General features: G+C 40.7%; 12 non-coding genes across 12 annotated transcripts; all 12 read right to left on the reverse strand.

Moving 5' to 3' along the window:
• Positions 1-616: 616 nt before the first annotated feature.
• TRNAL-UAG (transfer RNA leucine (anticodon UAG)) lies at positions 617-698 on the reverse strand. The gene has a single exon. It is a non-coding gene; the product is annotated as a tRNA-Leu (tRNA).
• Positions 699-1,580: 882 nt separating this feature from the next.
• On the reverse strand, positions 1,581-1,662 carry TRNAL-AAG (transfer RNA leucine (anticodon AAG)). Its single transcript has one exon. It is a non-coding gene; the product is annotated as a tRNA-Leu (tRNA).
• A 574-nt stretch (positions 1,663-2,236) lies between these two features.
• TRNAL-UAG (transfer RNA leucine (anticodon UAG)) lies at positions 2,237-2,318 on the reverse strand. The gene has a single exon. It is a non-coding gene; the product is annotated as a tRNA-Leu (tRNA).
• A 1,538-nt stretch (positions 2,319-3,856) lies between these two features.
• On the reverse strand, positions 3,857-3,938 carry TRNAL-UAG (transfer RNA leucine (anticodon UAG)). The gene has a single exon. It is a non-coding gene; the product is annotated as a tRNA-Leu (tRNA).
• Positions 3,939-5,478: 1,540 nt separating this feature from the next.
• TRNAL-UAG (transfer RNA leucine (anticodon UAG)) lies at positions 5,479-5,560 on the reverse strand. The gene has a single exon. It is a non-coding gene; the product is annotated as a tRNA-Leu (tRNA).
• Positions 5,561-6,442: 882 nt separating this feature from the next.
• On the reverse strand, positions 6,443-6,524 carry TRNAL-AAG (transfer RNA leucine (anticodon AAG)). The gene has a single exon. It is a non-coding gene; the product is annotated as a tRNA-Leu (tRNA).
• Positions 6,525-7,098: 574 nt separating this feature from the next.
• TRNAL-UAG (transfer RNA leucine (anticodon UAG)) lies at positions 7,099-7,180 on the reverse strand. Its single transcript has one exon. It is a non-coding gene; the product is annotated as a tRNA-Leu (tRNA).
• An 882-nt stretch (positions 7,181-8,062) lies between these two features.
• TRNAL-AAG (transfer RNA leucine (anticodon AAG)) lies at positions 8,063-8,144 on the reverse strand. Its single transcript has one exon. It is a non-coding gene; the product is annotated as a tRNA-Leu (tRNA).
• A 574-nt stretch (positions 8,145-8,718) lies between these two features.
• On the reverse strand, positions 8,719-8,800 carry TRNAL-UAG (transfer RNA leucine (anticodon UAG)). The gene has a single exon. It is a non-coding gene; the product is annotated as a tRNA-Leu (tRNA).
• Positions 8,801-10,340: 1,540 nt separating this feature from the next.
• On the reverse strand, positions 10,341-10,422 carry TRNAL-UAG (transfer RNA leucine (anticodon UAG)). Its single transcript has one exon. It is a non-coding gene; the product is annotated as a tRNA-Leu (tRNA).
• Positions 10,423-11,962: 1,540 nt separating this feature from the next.
• TRNAL-UAG (transfer RNA leucine (anticodon UAG)) lies at positions 11,963-12,044 on the reverse strand. Its single transcript has one exon. It is a non-coding gene; the product is annotated as a tRNA-Leu (tRNA).
• A 1,538-nt stretch (positions 12,045-13,582) lies between these two features.
• On the reverse strand, positions 13,583-13,664 carry TRNAL-UAG (transfer RNA leucine (anticodon UAG)). Its single transcript has one exon. It is a non-coding gene; the product is annotated as a tRNA-Leu (tRNA).
• Between the last annotated feature and the right edge of the window lie 188 nt (positions 13,665-13,852).

A 13,852-nucleotide genomic window follows, 5' to 3' on the forward strand; every position in this document is an offset into this window, starting at 1 on the left:
GGAGCCTTGATCCAGCGCCTCAGACTGCTCGGCCATGCTACCCATAAAAATGAACACGTTATCGACTAAAATCGGGTGGGACATTCCATGCTCTGCATTCATTGCTTGAGCTGGAGGCCTCAGAACTCTAAACTACAAGTATTCACCACTTTATCCAATATAAAAGGTTGTTGAAGTTTCACGGAGATGGCCAAGATGCCACCTTATGTGTTTCAGTCCTCTTTCTGAGGCAGCAGGTGGTGGTCACTTTACACTTGAGAGTGGACTTTGGGTGCAGCATTCTGTGGCAAGTTCACTTGGCACTCTGCTGAAAAGTGTGCCAGCTTTTCATTAGTACTGCTTGTTTTTTGGTGTCCACACTTAAAGTGTTAATGTGGAATCTAGCTTACAGGAGAGGTAATCACGTTCAGTTGGACTTGTTTTGTAACGTTGACAAGATTTCACTAGTCATCTCATCAAAAGTGTGCCCTTTTGGAAGACTTCTCAACCAAAGCATGCAATTTCCTAATGCTGCTGTTCTGAGATTCCAGTGTGTTGAGCAAGGAATGCCAGCAAAGTGCAGCAGAAACTTCAGAGACGCTTGAGCAATCAAGGATAGGCATTTGTTAAAAGAGCTTGGCAGCAGTGGGATTTGAACCCACGCCTCCAAAGAGACTGGAGCCTAAATCCAGCGCCTTAGACCACTCGGCCATGCTACCTGTGAAAGTGCTCTTGCTAAGGACTAAAAAGAGGCATGACAGTCTACATTCCATGCTCTGCATTCATTGTTTGTATGTGACATGTACGTAACATGTATGTCATGTGTGTCATATGTATGTAACCTGTGTAACATGTATTTCATAAGTGTATGACATGTATGTAACATGCATTCAACATGTATGTCATATGTATGTATAATCTGTGTAATATGTGTGTAACATGTATGTAATATGTGTGATATGTATGCCATATGTGTATTGTGTGTCACATGTGTAACATGTATGTAACATGTGTGTACCATGCATGTCATATGCATGCCATATGTGTGTAACATGTATGTAAGATATGTGCAACATGCATGTCATATGTGTGTCATATTAATGTAACATGTGTGTGACATGCATGGCATATGTGTGTAGCATGTATGTGATGTGTATGACATGTATGTTATATGTGTGTAATATGTGTAACATGCATGTGACATGTGTGTAAAATTGTGTCTAAATGGTGTGTAACATGAGTGTGACATGTATGTAACATGCATGCAACATGTATATCATATGTATGTAACATTTGTGTAATATGTGTGAACTATGTGTGTAATATGTAAGTAGCACGTGTGTCACATGTGTGTAACATGTATGTCATATGTGTGTAGTGTGTGTAGCATGTATGTAATATGTGCACAACATGCATATTATATGTATGTATCATGTATCAAACAAAACATGCAATGATTGCAGCTTTTCTAATGCTGCTAAAGCAGAGAGGTAAGTGTTTTTTGAGATTCCAGTGAGTTGGGAAGGGAACTGCAGTAAATTGCAGGAGCAAGATCAGAGAAGCTTGAGCCCTAGAGGGTAGGGATTTTGTTAAAAGGAGTTTGGCAGCAGTGGGATTCGAACCCACGCCCCCAAAGAGACTGGAGCCTTAATCCAGCGCCTTAGACCGCTCGGCCATGCTACCCATAAAAATGAACACGTTATCGACTAAAATCGGGTGGGACATTCCATGCTCTGCATTCATTGCTTGAGCTGGAGGCCTCAGAACTCTAAACTACAAGTATTCACCACTTTATCCATTATAAAAGGTAGTTGAAGTTTCACGGAGATGGCCAAGATGCCACCTTATGTGTTTCAGTCCTCTTTCTGAGGCAGCAGGTGGTGGTCACTTTACACTTGAGAGTGGACTTTGGGTGCAGCATTCTGTGGCAAGTTCACTTGGCACTCTGCTGAAAAGTGTGCCAGCTTTTCATTAGTACTGCTTGTTTTTTGGTGTCCACACTTAAAGTGTTAATGTGGAATCTAGCTTACAGGAGAGGTAATCACGTTCAGTTGGACTTGTTTTGTAACGTTGACAAGATTTCACTAGTCATCTCATCAGAAGTGTGCCCTTTTGGAAGACTTCTCAACCAAAGCATGCAATTTCCTAATGCTGCTGTTCTGAGATTCCAGTGTGTTGAGCAAGGAATGCCAGCAAAGTGCAGCAGAAACTTCAGAGACGCTTGAGCAATCAAGGATAGGCATTTGTTAAAAGAGCTTGGCAGCAGTGGGATTTGAACCCACGCCTCCAAAGAGACTGGAGCCTAAATCCAGCGCCTTAGACCGCTCGGCCATGCTACCTGTGAAAGTGCTCTTGCTAAGGACTAAAAAGAGGCATGACAGTCTACATTCCATGCTCTGCATTCATTGTTTGTATGTGACATGTACGTAACATGTATGTCATGTGTGTCATATGTATGTAACCTGTGTAACATGTATTTCATAAGTGTATGACATGTATGTAACATGCATTCAACATGTATGTCATATGTATGTATAATCTGTGTAATATGTGTGTAACACGTATGTAATATGTGTGATATGTATGCCATATGTGTATTGTGTGTCACATGTGTAACATGTATGTAACATGTGTGTACCATGCATGTCATATGCATGCCATATGTGTGTAACATGTATGTAAGATATGTGCAACATGCATGTCATATGTGTGTCATATTAATGTAACATGTGTGTGACATGCATGTCATATGTGTGTAGCATGTATGTGATGTGTATGACATGTATGTTATATGTGTGTAATATGTGTAACATGCATGTGACATGTGTGTAAAATTGTGTCTAAATGGTGTGTAACATGAGTGTGACATGTATGTAACATGCATGCAACATGTATATCATATGTATGTAACATTTGTGTAATATGTGTGAACTATGTGTGTAATATGTAAGTAGCATGTGTGTCACATGTGTGTAACATGTATGTCATATGTGTGTAGTGTGTGTAGCATGTATGTAATATGTGCACAACATGCATATTATATGTATGTATCATGTATCAAACAAAACATGCAATGATTGCAGCTTTTCTAATGCTGCTAAAGCAGAGAGGTAAGTGTTTTTTGAGATTCTAGTGAGTTGGGAAAGGAACTGCAGTAAATTGCAGGAGCAAGATCAGAGAAGCTTGAGCCCTAGAGGGTAGGGATTTTGTTAAAAGGAGTTTGGCAGCAGTGGGATTTGAACCCACGCCCCCAAAGAGACTGGAGCCTTGATCCAGCGCCTCAGACTGCTCGGCCATGCTACCCATAAAAATGAACACGTTATCGACTAAAATCGGGTGGGACATTCCATGCTCTGCATTCATTGCTTGAGCTGGAGGCCTCAGAACTCTAAACTACAAGTATTCACCACTTTATCCAATATAAAAGGTTGTTGAAGTTTCACGGAGATGGCCAAGATGCCACCTTATGTGTTTCAGTCCTCTTTCTGAGGCAGCAGGTGGTGGTCACTTTACACTTGAGAGTGGACTTTGGGTGCAGCATTCTGTGGCAAGTTCACTTGGCACTCTGCTGAAAAGTGTGCCAGCTTTTCATTAGTACTGCTTGTTTTTTGGTGTCCACACTTAAAGTGTTAATGTGGAATCTAGCTTACAGGAGAGGTAATCACGTTCAGTTGGACTTGTTTTGTAACGTTGACAAGATTTCACTAGTCATCTCATCAGAAGTGTGCCCTTTTGGAAGAATTCTCAACCAAAGCATGCAATTTCCTAATGCTGCTGTTCTGAGATTCCAGTGTGTTGAGCAAGGAATGCCAGCAAAGTGCAGCAGAAACTTCAGAGACGCTTGAGCAATCAAGGATAGGCATTTGTTAAAAGAGCTTGGCAGCAGTGGGATTTGAACCCACGCCTCCAAAGAGACTGGAGCCTAAATCCAGCGCCTTAGACCGCTCGGCCATGCTACCTGTGAAAGTGCTCTTGCTAAGGACTAAAAAGAGGCATGACAGTCTACATTCCATGCTCTCCATTCATTGTTTGTATGTGACATGTACGTAACATGTATGTCATGTGTGTCATATGTATGTAACGTGTGTAACATGTATTTCATAAGTGTATGACATGTATGTAACATGCATTCAACATGTATGTCATATGTATGTATAATCTGTGTAATATGTGTGTCTAACACGTATGTAATATGTGTGATATGTATGCCATATGTGTATTGTGTGTCATATGTGTAACATGTATGTAACATGTGTGTACCATGCATGTCATATGCATGCCATATGTGTGTAACATGTATGTAAGATATGTGCAACATGCATGTCATATGTGTGTCATATTAATGTAACATGTGTGTGACATGCATGGCATATGTGTGTAGCATGTATGTGATGTGTATGACATGTATGTTATATGTGTGTAATATGTGTAACATGCATGTGACATGTGTGTAAAATTGTGTCTAAATGGTGTGTAACATGAGTGTGACATGTATGTAACATGCATGCAACATGTATATCATATGTATGTAACATTTGTGTAATATGTGTGAACTATGTGTGTAATATGTAAGTAGCACGTGTGTCACATGTGTGTAACATGTATGTCATATGTGTGTAGTGTGTGTAGCATGTATGTAATATGTGCACAACATGCATATTATATGTATGTATCATGTATCAAACAAAACATGCAATGATTGCAGCTTTTCTAATGCTGCTAAAGCAGAGAGGTAAGTGTTTTTTGAGATTCCAGTGAGTTGGGAAAGGAACTGCAGTAAATTGCAGGAGCAAGATCAGAGAAGCTTGAGCCCTAGAGGGTAGGGATTTTGTTAAAAGGAGTTTGGCAGCAGTGGGATTCGAACCCACGCCCCCAAAGAGACTGGAGCCTTGATCCAGCGCCTCAGACCGCTCGGCCATGCTACCCATAAAAATGAACACGTTATCGACTAAAATGGGGTGGGACATTCCATGCTCTGCATTCATTGCTTGAGCTGGAGGCCTCAGAACTCTAAACTACAAGTATTCACCACTTTATCCATTATAAAAGGTAGTTGAAGTTTCACGGAGATGGCCAAGATGCCACCTTATGTGTTTCAGTCCTCTTTCTGAGGCAGCAGGTGGTGGTCACTTTACACTTGAGAGTGGACTTTGGGTGCAGCATTCTGTGGCAAGTTCACTTGGCACTCTGCTGAAAAGTGTGCCAGCTTTTCATTAGTACTGCTTGTTTTTTGGTGTCCACACTTAAAGTGTTAATGTGGAATCTAGCTTACAGGAGAGGTAATCACGTTCAGTTGAACTTGTTTTGTAACGTTGACAAGATTTCACTAGTCATCTCATCAGAAGTGTGCCCTTTTGGAAGACTTCTCAACCAAAGCATGCAATTTCCTAATGCTGCTGTTCTGAGATTCCAGTGTGTTGAGCAAGGAATGCCAGCAAAGTGCAGCAGAAACTTCAGAGACGCTTGAGCAATCAAGGATAGGCATTTGTTAAAAGAGCTTGGCAGCAGTGGGATTTGAACCCACGCCTCCAAAGAGACTGGAGCCTAAATCCTGCGCCTTAGACCGCTCGGCCATGCTACCTGTGAAAGTGCTCTTGCTAAGGACTAAAAAGAGGCATGACAGTCTACATTCCATGCTCTGCATTCATTGTTTGTATGTGACATGTACGTAACATGTATGTCATGTGTGTCATATGTATGTAACGTGTGTAACATCTATTTCATAAGTGTATGACATGTATGTAACATGCATTCAACATGTATGTCATATGTATGTATAATCTGTGTAATATGTGTGTAACACGTATGTAATATGTGTGATATGTATGCCATATGTGTATTGTGTGTCATATGTGTAACATGTATGTAACATGTGTGTACCATGCATGTCATATGCATGCCATATGTGTGTAACATGTATGTAAGATATGTGCAACATGCATGCCATATGTGTGTCATATTAATGTAACATGTGTGTGACATGCATGGCATATGTGTGTAGCATGTATGTGATGTGTATGACATGTATGTTATATGTGTGTAATATGTGTAACATGCATGTGACATGTGTGTAAAATTGTGTCTAAATGGTGTGTAACATGAGTGTGACATGTATGTAACATGCATGCAACATGTATATCATATGTATGTAACATTTGTGTAATATGTGTGAACTATGTGTGTAATATGTAAGTAGCATGTGTGTCACATGTGTGTAACATGTATGTCATATGTGTGTAGTGTGTGTAGCATGTATGTAATATGTGCACAACATGCATATTATATGTATGTATCATGTATCAAACAAAACATGCAATGATTGCAGCTTTTCTAATGCTGCTAAAGCAGAGAGGTAAGTGTTTTTTGAGATTCCAGTGAGTTGGGAAAGGAACTGCAGTAAATTGCAGGAGCAAGATCAGAGAAGCTTGAGCCCTAGAGGGTAGGGATTTTGTTAAAAGGAGTTTGGCAGCAGTGGGATTCGAACCCACGCCCCCAAAGAGACTGGAGCCTTAATCCAGCGCCTTAGACCGCTCGGCCATGCTACCCATAAAAATGAACACGTTATCGACTAAAATGGGGTGGGACATTCCATGCTCTGCATTCATTGCTTGAGCTGGAGGCCTCAGAACTCTAAACTACAAGTATTCACCACTTTATCCATTATAAAAGGTAGTTGAAGTTTCACGGAGATGGCCAAGATGCCACCTTATGTGTTTCAGTCCTCTTTCTGAGGCAGCAGGTGGTGGTCACTTTACACTTGAGAGTGGACTTTGGGTGCAGCATTCTGTGGCAAGTTCACTTGGCACTCTGCTGAAAAGTGTGCCAGCTTTTCATTAGTACTGCTTGTTTTTTGGTGTCCACACTTAAAGTGTTAATGTGGAATCTAGCTTACAGGAGAGGTAATCACGTTCAGTTGGACTTGTTTTGTAACGTTGACAAGATTTCACTAGTCATCTCATCAGAAGTGTGCCCTTTTGGAAGACTTCTCAACCAAAGCATGCAATTTCCTAATGCTGCTGTTCTGAGATTCCAGTGTGTTGAGCAAGGAATGCCAGCAAAGTGCAGCAGAAACTTCAGAGACGCTTGAGCAATCAATGATAGGCATTTGTTAAAAGAACTTGGCAGCAGTGTGATTTGAACCCACGCCTCCAAAGAGACTGGAGCCTAAATCCAGCGCCTTAGACCGCTCGGCCATGCTACCTGTGAAATTGCTCTTGCTAAGGACTAAAAAGAGGCATGACAGTCTACATTCCATGCTCTGCATTCATTGTGTGTATGTGACATGTACGTAACATGTATGTCATGTGTGTCATATGTATATAACGTGTGTAACATGTATTTCATAAGTGTATGACATGTATGTAACATGCATTCAACATGTATGTCATATGTATGTATAATCTGTGTAATATGTGTGTAACATGTATGTAATATGTGTGATATGTATGCCATATGTGTATTGTGTGTCATATGTGTAACATGTATGTAACATGTGTGTACCATGCATGTCATATGCATGCCATATGTGTGTAACATGTATGTAAGATATGTGCAACATGCATGTCATATGTGTGCCATATTAATGTAACATGTGTGTGACATGCATGGCATATGTGTGTAGCATGTATGTGATGTGTATGAAATGTATGTTATATGTGTGTAATATGTGTAACATGCATGTGACATGTGTGTAAAATTGTGTCTAAATGGTGTGTAACATGAGTGTGACATGTATGTAACATGCATGCAACATGTATATCATATGTATGTAACATTTGTGTAATATGTGTGAACTATGTGTGTAATATGTAAGTAGCACGTGTGTCACATGTGTGTAACATGTATGTCATATGTGTGTAGTGTGTGTAGCATGTATGTAATATGTGCACAACATGCATATTATATGTATGTATCATGTATCAAACAAAACATGCAATGATTGCAGCTTTTCTAATGCTGCTAAAGCAGAGAGGTAAGTGTTTTTTGAGATTCCAGTGAGTTGGGAAAGGAACTGCAGTAAATTGCAGGAGCAAGATCAGAGAAGCTTGAGCCCTAGAGGGTAGGGATTTTGTTAAAAGGAGTTTGGCAGCAGTGGGATTCGAACCCACGCCCCCAAAGAGACTGGAGCCTTAATCCAGCGCCTCAGACCGCTCGGCCATGCTACCCATAAAAATGAACACGTTATCGACTAAAATCGGGTGGGACATTCCATGCTCTGCATTCATTGCTTGAGCTGGAGGCCTCAGAACTCTAAACTACAAGTATTCACCACTTTATCCATTATAAAAGGTAGTTGAAGTTTCACGGAGATGGCCAAGATGCCACCTTATGTGTTTCAGTCCTCTTTCTGAGGCAGCAGGTGGTGGTCACTTTACACTTGAGAGTGGACTTTGGGTGCAGCATTCTGTGGCAAGTTCACTTGGCACTCTGCTGAAAAGTGTGCCAGCTTTTCATTAGTACTGCTTGTTTTTTGGTGTCCACACTTAAAGTGTTAATGTGGAATCTAGCTTACAGGAGAGGTAATCACGTTCAGTTGGACTTGTTTTGTAACGTTGACAAGATTTCACTAGTCATCTCATCAGAAGTGTGCCCTTTTGGAAGACTTCTCAACCAAAGCATGCAATTTCCTAATGCTGCTGTTCTGAGATTCCAGTGTGTTGAGCAAGGAATGCCAGCAAAGTGCAGCAGAAACTTCAGAGACGCTTGAGCAATCAAGGATAGGCATTTGTTAAAAGAGCTTGGCAGCAGTGGGATTTGAACCCACGCCTCCAAAGAGACTGGAGCCTAAATCCAGCGCCTTAGACCGCTCGGCCATGCTACCTGTGAAAGTGCTCTTGCTAAGGACTAAAAAGAGGCATGACAGTCTACATTCCATGCTCTGCATTCATTGTTTGTATGTGACATGTACGTAACATGTATGTCATGTGTGTCATATGTATGTAACGTGTGTAACATGTATTTCATAAGTGTATGACATGTATGTAACATGCATTCAACATGTATGTCATATGTATGTATAATCTGTGTAATATGTGTGTCTAACACGTATGTAATATGTGTGATATGTATGCCATATGTGTATTGTGTGTCATATGTGTAACATGTATGTAACATGTGTGTACCATGCATGTCATATGCATGCCATATGTGTGTAACATGTATGTAAGATATGTGCAACATGCATGTCATATGTGTGTCATATTAATGTAACATGTGTGTGACATGCATGGCATATGTGTGTAGCATGTATGTGATGTGTATGACATGTATGTTATATGTGTGTAATATGTGTAACATGCATGTGACATGTGTGTAAAATTGTGTCTAAATGGTGTGTAACATGAGTGTGACATGTATGTAACATGCATGCAACATGTATATCATATGTATGTAACATTTGTGTAATATGTGTGAACTATGTGTGTAATATGTAAGTAGCACGTGTGTCACATGTGTGTAACATGTATGTCATATGTGTGTAGTGTGTGTAGCATGTATGTAATATGTGCACAGCATGCATATTATATGTATGTATCATGTATCAAACAAAACATGCAATGATTGCAGCTTTTCTAATGCTGCTAAAGCAGAGAGGTAAGTGTTTTTTGAGATTCCAGTGAGTTGGGAAAGGAACTGCAGTAAATTGCAGGAGCAAGATCAGAGAAGCTTGAGCCCTAGAGGGTAGGGATTTTGTTAAAAGGAGTTTGGCAGCAGTGGGATTCGAACCCACGCCCCCAAAGAGACTGGAGCCTTGATCCAGCGCCTCAGACCGCTCGGCCATGCTACCCATAAAAATGAACACGTTATCGACTAAAATGGGGTGGGACATTCCATGCTCTGCATTCATTGCTTGAGCTGGAGGCCTCAGAACTCTAAACTACAAGTATTCACCACTTTATCCATTATAAAAGGTAGTTGAAGTTTCACGGAGATGGCCAAGATGCCACCTTATGTGTTTCAGTCCTCTTTCTGAGGCAGCAGGTGGTGGTCACTTTACACTTGAGAGTGGACTTTGGGTGCAGCATTCTGTGGCAAGTTCACTTGGCACTCTGCTGAAAAGTGTGCCAGCTTTTCATTAGTACTGCTTGTTTTTTGGTGTCCACACTTAAAGTGTTAATGTGGAATCTAGCTTACAGGAGAGGTAATCACGTTCAGTTGAACTTGTTTTGTAACGTTGACAAGATTTCACTAGTCATCTCATCAGAAGTGTGCCCTTTTGGAAGACTTCTCAACCAAAGCATGCAATTTCCTAATGCTGCTGTTCTGAGATTCCAGTGTGTTGAGCAAGGAATGCCAGCAAAGTGCAGCAGAAACTTCAGAGACGCTTGAGCAATCAAGGATAGGCATTTGTTAAAAGAGCTTGGCAGCAGTGGGATTTGAACCCACGCCTCCAAAGAGACTGGAGCCTAAATCCAGCGCCTTAGACCGCTCGGCCATGCTACCTGTGAAAGTGCTCTTGCTAAGGACTAAAAAGAGGCATGACAGTCTACATTCCATGCTCTGCATTCATTGTTTGTATGTGACATGTACGTAACATGTATGTCATGTGTGTCATATGCATGTAACGTGTGTAACATGTATTTCATAAGTGTATGACATGTATGTAACATGCATTCAACATGTATGTCATATGTATGTATAATCTGTGTAATATGTGTGTCTAACACGTATGTAATATGTGTGATATGTATGCCATATGTGTATTGTGTGTCATATGTGTAACATGTATGTAACATGTGTGTACCATGCATGTCATATGCATGCCATATGTGTGTAACATGTATGTAAGATATGTGCAACATGCATGCCATATGTGTGTCATATTAATGTAACATGTGTGTGACATGCATGACATATGTGTGTAGCATGTATGTGATGTGTATGACATGTATGTTATATGTGTGTAATATGTGTAACATGCATGTGACATGTGTGTAAAATTGTGTCTAAATGGTGTGTAACATGAGTGTGACATGTATGTAACATGCATGCAACATGTATATCATATGTATGTAACATTTGTGTAATATGTGTGAACTATGTGTGTAATATGTAAGTAGCACGTGTGTCACATGTGTGTAACATGTATGTCATATGTGTGTAGTGTGTGTAGCATGTATGTAATATGTGCACAACATGCATATTATATGTATGTATCATGTATCAAACAAAACATGCAATGATTGCAGCTTTTCTAATGCTGCTAAAGCAGAGAGGTAAGTGTTTTTTGAGATTCCAGTGAGTTGGGAAAGGAACTGCAGTAAATTGCAGGAGCAAGATCAGAGAAGCTTGAGCCCTAGAGGGTAGGGATTTTGTTAAAAGGAGTTTGGCAGCAGTGGGATTCGAACCCACACCCCCAAAGAGACTGGAGCCTTGATCCAGCGCCTCAGACCGCTCGGCCATGCTACCCATAAAAATGAACACGTTATCGACTAAAATGGGGTGGGACATTCCATGCTCTGCATTCATTGCTTGAGCTGGAGGCCTCAGAACTCTAAACTACAAGTATTCACCACTTTATCCATTATAAAAGGTAGTTGAAGTTTCACGGAGATGGCCAAGATGCCACCTTATGTGTTTCAGTCCTCTTTCTGAGGCAGCAGGTGGTGGTCACTTTACACTTGAGAGTGGACTTTGGGTGCAGCATTCTGTGGCAAGTTCACTTGGCACTCTGCTGAAAAGTGTGCCAGCTTTTCATTAGTACTGCTTGTTTTTTGGTGTCCACACTTAAAGTGTTAATGTGGAATCTAGCTTACAGGAGAGGTAATCACGTTCAGTTGAACTTGTTTTGTAACGTTGACAAGATTTCACTAGTCATCTCATCAGAAGTGTGCCCTTTTGGAAGACTTCTCAACCAAAGCATGCAATTTCCTAATGCTGCTGTTCTGAGATTCCAGTGTGTTGAGCAAGGAATGCCAGCAAAGTGCAGCAGAAACTTCAGAGACGCTTGAGCAATCAAGGATAGGCATTTGTTAAAAGAGCTTGGCAGCAGTGGGATTTGAACCCACGCCTCCAAAGAGACTGGAGCCTAAATCCAGCGCCTTAGACCGCTCGGCCATGCTACCTGTGAAAGTGCTCTTGCTAAGGACTAAAAAGAGGCATGACAGTCTACATTCCATGCTCTGCATTCATTGTTTGTATGTGACATGTACGTAACATGTATGTCATGTGTGTCATATGTATGTAACGTGTGTAACATCTATTTCATAAGTGTATGACATGTATGTAACATGCATTCAACATGTATGTCATATGTATGTATAATCTGTGTAATATGTGTGTAACACGTATGTAATATGTGTGATATGTATGCCATATGTGTATTGTGTGTCATATGTGTAACATGTATGTAACATGTGTGTACCATGCATGTCATATGCATGCCATATGTGTGTAACATGTATGTAAGATATGTGCAACATGCATGTCATATGTGTGTCATATTAATGTAACATGTGTGTGACATGCATGGCATATGTGTGTAGCATGTATGTGATGTGTATGACATGTATGTTATATGTGTGTAATATGTGTAACATGCATGTGACATGTGTGTAAAATTGTGTCTAAATGGTGTGTAACATGAGTGTGACATGTATGTAACATGCATGCAACATGTATATCATATGTATGTAACATTTGTGTAATATGTGTGAACTATGTGTGTAATATGTAAGTAGCACGTGTGTCACATGTGTGTAACATGTATGTCATATGTGTGTAGTGTGTGTAGCATGTATGTAATATGTGCACAACATGCATATTATATGTATGTATCATGTATCAAACAAAACATGCAATGATTGCAGCTTTTCTAATGCTGCTAAAGCAGAGAGGTAAGTGTTTTTTGAGATTCCAGTGAGTTGGGAAAGGAACTGCAGTAAATTGCAGGAGCAAGATCAGAGAAGCTTGAGCCCTAGAGGGTAGGGATTTTGTTAAAAGGAGTTTGGCAGCAGTGGGATTCGAACCCACGCCCCCAAAGAGACTAGAGCCTTGATCCAGCGCCTCAGACCGCTCGGCCATGCTACCCATAAAAATGAACACGTTATCGACTAAAATCGGGTGGGACATTCCATGCTCTGCATTCATTGCTTGAGCTGGAGGCCTCAGAACTCTAAACTACAAGTATTCACCACTTTATCCATTATAAAAGGTAGTTGAAGTTTCACGGAGATGGCCAAGATGCCACCTTATGTGTTTCAGTCCTCTTTCTGAGGCAGCAGGTGGTGGTCACTTTACACTTGAGAGTGGACTTTGGGTGCAGCATTCTGTGGCAAGTTCACTTGGCACTCTGCTGAAAAGTGTGCCAGCTTTTCATTAGTACTTCTTGTTTTTTGGTGTCCACACTTAAAGTGTTAATGTGGAATCTAGCTTACAGGAGAGGTAATCACGTTCAGTTGGACTTGTTTTGTAACGTTGACAAGATTTCACTAGTCATCTCATCAGAAGTGTGCCCTTTTGGAAGAATTCTCAACCAAAGCATGCAATTTCCTAATGCTGCTGTTCTGAGATTCCAGTGTGTTGAGCAAGGAATGCCAGCAAAGTGCAGCAGAAACTTCAGAGACGCTTGAGCAATCAAGGATAGGCATTTGTTAAAAGAGCTTGGCAGCAGTGGGATTTGAACCCACGCCTCCAAAGAGACTGGAGCCTAAATCCAGCGCCTTAGACCGCTCGGCCATGCTACCTGTGAAAGTGCTCTTGCTAAGGACTAAAAAGAGGCATGACAGTCTACATTCCATGCTCTGCATTCATTGTTTGTATGTGACAAGTACGTAACATGTATGTCATGTGTGTCATATGTATGTAACGTGTGTAACATGTATTTCATAAGTGTATGACATGTAGGTAACATGCATTCAACATGTATGTCATA

The sequence above is a fragment of the Lithobates pipiens genome, unplaced genomic scaffold (genome assembly GCF_037356315.1).
Source record: "Lithobates pipiens isolate NorthernLeopardFrog02 unplaced genomic scaffold, aLitPip1_a1.2 Scaffold_28, whole genome shotgun sequence".
NCBI classification, from domain to species: domain Eukaryota; kingdom Metazoa; phylum Chordata; class Amphibia; order Anura; family Ranidae; genus Lithobates; species Lithobates pipiens.